We start from the raw sequence: 4990 nt of genomic DNA on the forward strand, positions 1-4990 counted from the left end.
CGATGAATTTCTGGAGGGTACACACATTTGCAGGACTACAGCGAATGGGCGGTTCTTGTTGAATTTGTTGGCTTTTCTCTATTGAGATTGTTGTCGAATTTGTTGGTGTTTTTTCTCCTGAAGTTGTTGTTGAATTTATTGGTGTTTTTCTCTTGTTGAAGTTGTTGATTTTTTTGGTGTTTTTCTCTTGCTGAAGTTGTTGAATTTGTTGGTGTTTTTCTACTGCTGAATTTGTTGTTGAACTTGTTGGTGCTTTTCCCTTGCTGAAGTTGTTGTTGACTTTGTCGGTGTATTTTTCTCCTGAAGTTGTTGTTGAATTTTTTGGTGTTTTTCTATTGTTTCAGTTGTTGTTGCATTTATTGGTGTTTTTCTACTGCTGAATTTGTTGTTGAACTGTGTATTTTTCTCCTGCAGAACTTGCTGTTGAATTTGTCGCTGCTTTTCTCTTGAAGTTGTTGTTGAATTTGTTGGTACTTTTTATCCTGCAGAGGTTGTTGTTGAATTTGTTGGTGTTTCTTTTCTACTGCAGAGGTTGCTGTTGAATTTGTTGGTGTTTTTCTCTTGCTGAAGTTGTTCAATTTGTCAGTGTTTTTACTTGCTGAAGTTCTTGCTGAATTTGTTGGTGTTTTGCTCATGCTGAAGTTGTTGGTGTTTTCCTTGCTGAAGTTGTTGTTGAATTTGTCGGTGTTTTTCTTGCTGAAGTTCTTATTGAATTTGTTGTTTTTTTGCAGAAGATGTTGTTGAATTTGTCGGTTTTTTTCTCTTGCTGAAGCTGTTGAACTTGATGGTGTTTTCCTCCTGCTGAAGTTGTTGTTCTCTTGCTGAAGTTCTTGTTGCATTTGTCGGTGCATTTTTCCCCTGCGGAGGTTGTTGTTGAATTTGTTGGTGTTTTTTCTCCTGTGGACGTTGTTGTTGAATTTGTTGGTGTTTTTTCTTGCTGAAGTTCTTGCTGAACTTGTTGGTGTTTTGCAGAAGTTGTTGTTGAATTTGTTAGTATTTTTAATCCTGCAGAAGTTGTTGTTGAATTTTTTGATGTATTTTTCGACTGCAGAGGTTGTTGAATTTGTCGGTGTTTTTCTCTTGCTGAGGTTGCTGTTGAATTCGTCGGTGCTTTTCCCTTGCTGAAGTTGTTGTTGAATTTTTTGGTGCTTTTCTCCTGGTGAGGTTGTTGTTGTAGTATTGGTGTTGTTTCCTGTTGAAGTTGTTGGTTTCTTTCCCCTGAAGTTGTTGTTGAATTTGTTAGTGTTTTTCTCCTGCTGAAGTTCTTGTTCAATACATTCGAGTTTTTTCCTCTTGCTGAAGTTGTTGTTGAATTTGTTGGTGTTTTCTCTCCTGCTTAAGTTGTTGTTGAATTTGTTGAGCTCTAACTCTTGCTGAAGTTCTTGCTGAACATGTTGGTGTTTTGCTGAAGTTGTTGTTGAATTTGTTGGAGTTTTTACTCTTGCTGAAGTTGTTGTTGGATTTGTCGGTGTTTTTCTCGCTGAAGTTGTTGTTGAATTTCTGGGTGTATTTCTCTCCTGCAGAAGTTGCTGTTGAATTGGTTGGTGCTTTTCTCTTGAAGTTGTTGTTAAATTTGTTGGTATTTTATCCTGCAGAGGTAGTTGTTGAATTTTGTGATTTTTTTTTGACTGCAGAGGTTGTTGTTGAATTTGTCGGTGTTTTTGTCTTGCTGAAAATGTTGAATTTTTGGTGTTTTTCTCTTGCTGAAGTTGTTGTTGAATGTGTTGGTTTTTTTTATCCTGCTGAAGTTGTTGAACTTGTTGGTGTTTTCCTCTTGCTGAAATTGTTGTTGAATAGGTTGGAGATTTTCCCTCTGGCTGAAGTTGTTGGTGAATTTGCTGGAGTATTTTTCTCATGCAGTTGTTGTTGAATTTGTTGGCTTTTCTCTCCTGACATTGTTGTTGAATTTGGTGTTATTTTTCTCTCCTGTAGAGGTTGTTGTTGAATTTGTTGCTGTTTTTCCCTTGCAGATGTTGAATTTTTAGGTGCTTTTCTATCCCCAAGGTTGTTGTTGAATTTGTTGGAGTTTTTCTGTTGCTGAAGTTGTTGTTGGATTTGTTGGAGTTCTTACTCTTGCTGAAGTTGTTGTTGAACTTATTGGTTTATTTTTCTCCTGCAGAAGTTGTTGTTGAATTTGTCGGTGTTTTTCCCTTGCTGAAGTTGTTGAATTTGTTGGTGTATTTCTCTCCTGCAGAAGTTGCTGTTGAATTTGTTGGTGCTTTTCTCTTGAAGTTGTTGTTAAATGTGTTGGTATTTTATCCTGCAGAGTTTGTTGTTGAACTTGTCGGGGTTTTTCTCTTGCTGAAAATGTTGAACTTTCAGTGTTTTTCTCTTGCTGAAGTTGTTGTTGAATTTGTTGGTTTTTTTATCCTGCTGAAGTTGTTGAACTTGTTGGTGTTTTCCTCTTGCTGAAATTTCTGTTGAATAGGTTGGAGTTTTTCCCTTTGCTGAAGTTGTTGTTGAATTTGTTGGTGTTTTTTCTCCTGCTTAAGTTGTTGTTGAATTTGTTGGAGCTTTTACTCTTGCTGAAGTACTTGCTGAACTTGGTGTTTTGCTGAAGTTGTTGGTGGATTAGTCGGTGTTCTTCTCGCTGAAGTTGTTGTTGAATTTGTTGGTGTTTTTTCTCCTGCAGAAATTGCTGTTGAATTTGTTGGTGCTTTTCTCTTGAAGTTGTTGTTAAATTTGTTGGTATTTTATCCTGCAGAGGTTGTTGTTGAAGTTTGTGATTTTTTTCTTCGACTGCAGAGGTTGCTGTTGAATTTGTCAGTGTTTTTCTCTTGCTGAAAATGTTGAATTTTCAGTGTTTTTCTCTTGCTGAAGTTGGTGTTGAATTTGTTGTTTTTTTTTATCCTGCTGAAGTTGTTGAACTTGTTGGTGTTTTCCTCTTGCTGAAGTTGGTGTTGAATAGGTTGGAGTTTTTCCTCTTGCTGAAGTTGGTGTTGAATTTCTCGGTGTTTTTCTCTTGCTGAAGTTTTTGTTGAATTTGTTGGTGTTTTGCTCTGGCTGAAGTTGTTGAATTTGTCGGTGTTTCTTGCTGAAGTTGGTGAATTTGTCAGTGTTTCTCTCCTGCTGAAGTTGTTGTTGAATTTGTTGGTGTTTTTTCTTGCTGAGGTTTTTGTTGAATTTGTCGGTTTTTCTCTTGAAGTTGTTGTTGAATTTGTCAGTGTTTCTCTCTTGCTGAAGTTGTTGTTGAATTTGTTGGTGTATTTTTCTCCTGCAGAAGTTGCTGTTGAATTTGTTGGTGCTTTTTTCTTGCTGAAGTTGTTGTTGAATTTGTTGGCGTTCTTCCCTTACTGAAGTTGTTGTTGGATTTGTTGGAGTTTTTACTCTTGCTGAAGTTGTTGCTAAATTTGTCAGTGCATTTTTCTCCTGCAGAGGTTGTTGTTGAATTTGTTGGTGTTTTTTCTCCTGTGGACGTTGTTGTTGAAATTGCTGGTGTTCTTTCTCTTGCTTAAGTTGTTGTTGAATTTGTTGGTGTTTTTTCTTGCTGTAGTACTTGCTGAACTTGGTGTTTTGCTGAAGTTGTTGTTGGATTGGTCGGTGTTTCTCTTGCTGAAGTTGTTGTTGAATTTGTTGGTGCTTTTCTCCTGAACTTGTTGTTGAATGTGTTGGTATTTTTAATCCTGCAGAAGCTGTTGTTGAATATTCTGATTTTTTTTTGACTGCAGAGGTTGTTGTTGAATTTGTCGGTGTTTTTCTCTTGCTGAGGTTGTTGAATTTTTGGTGTTTTTCTCTTGCTGAAGTTGCTGTTGAATTTGTCGGTGTTTTTCCCTTGCTGAAGTTGTTGTTGAATTTTTTGGTGCTTTTCTCCTGGTGAGGTTGTTGTTGTAGTATTGGTGTTGTTTCCTGTTAAAGTTGTTGGTTTCTTTTCCCTGAAGTTGTTGTTGAATTTGTTAGTGTTTTTCTCCTGCTGAAGTTCTTGTTCAATACATTCGAGATTTTTCCTCTTGCTGAAGTTGTTGTTAAATTTGTTGGTGCTTTTTCTCCTGCTTAAGTTGTTGTTGAATTTGTTGGAGCTTTTACTTTTGCTGAAGTTCTTGCTGAACTTGGTATTTTGCTGAAGTTGTTGTTGGATTTGTCAGTGTTTCTGTCTTGCTGAATTTGTTGGTGTTTTTCTCTCCTGCAGAAATTGCTGTTGAATTTGTTGGTGCTTTTCTCTTGAAGTTGTTGTTAAATTTGTTGGTATTTTATCCTGCAGAGTTTGTTGTTGAATTTTTGATTTTCTTTCGACTGCAGAGGTTGTTGTTGAATTTGTCGGTGTTTTTCTCTTACTGAAAATGTTGAATTTTCAGTGTTTTTCTCTTGCTGAAGTTGTTGAATTTGTTGGTTTTTTTTATCCTGCTGAAGTTGTTGAACTTGTTGGTGTTTTCCTCTTGCTGAAATTGTTGTTGAAAAGGTTGGAGTTTTTCCTCTTGCTGAAGTTGTTGTTGAATTTGTTGGTGTTTTGCTCTGGCTGAAGTTGTTGAATTTGTCGGTGCATTTTTCTCCTGCGGAGATTGTTGTTGAATTTGTTGGTGTTTTTTCTCCTGTGGACGTTGTTGCTGAAATTGTTGGTGTTTTTGCTCTTGCTGAAGTTGTTGTTGAATTTTTTGGTGCTTTTCTCCTGGTGAGGTTGTTGTTGTAGTATTGCTGTTGTTTCCTGTTAAAGTTGTTGGTTTTTTCCCACTGAAGTTGTTGTTGAATTTGTTAGTGTTTTTCTCCTGCTGAAGTTCTTGTTCAATACATTCGAGTTTTTTCCTCTTGCTGAAGTTCTTGCTGAACTTGGTGTTTCGCTGAAGTTGTTGTTGAATTTGTTGGTATTTTATCCTGCTGAAGTTGCTGAACTTGTTGGTGTTTTCCTCTTGCTGAAGTTGGTGTTGAATAGGTTGGAGTTTTTCCTCTTGCTGAAGTTTTTGTTGAATTTGTCAGTGTTTTTCTCTTGCTGAAGTTTTTGTTGAATTTGTTGGTGTTTTGCTCTGGCTGAAGTTGTTGAATTTGTCGGTGTTTCTTG

The sequence above is a fragment of the Heterodontus francisci genome, unplaced genomic scaffold (genome assembly GCF_036365525.1).
Source record: "Heterodontus francisci isolate sHetFra1 unplaced genomic scaffold, sHetFra1.hap1 HAP1_SCAFFOLD_345, whole genome shotgun sequence".
Lineage (NCBI taxonomy): Eukaryota > Metazoa > Chordata > Chondrichthyes > Heterodontiformes > Heterodontidae > Heterodontus > Heterodontus francisci.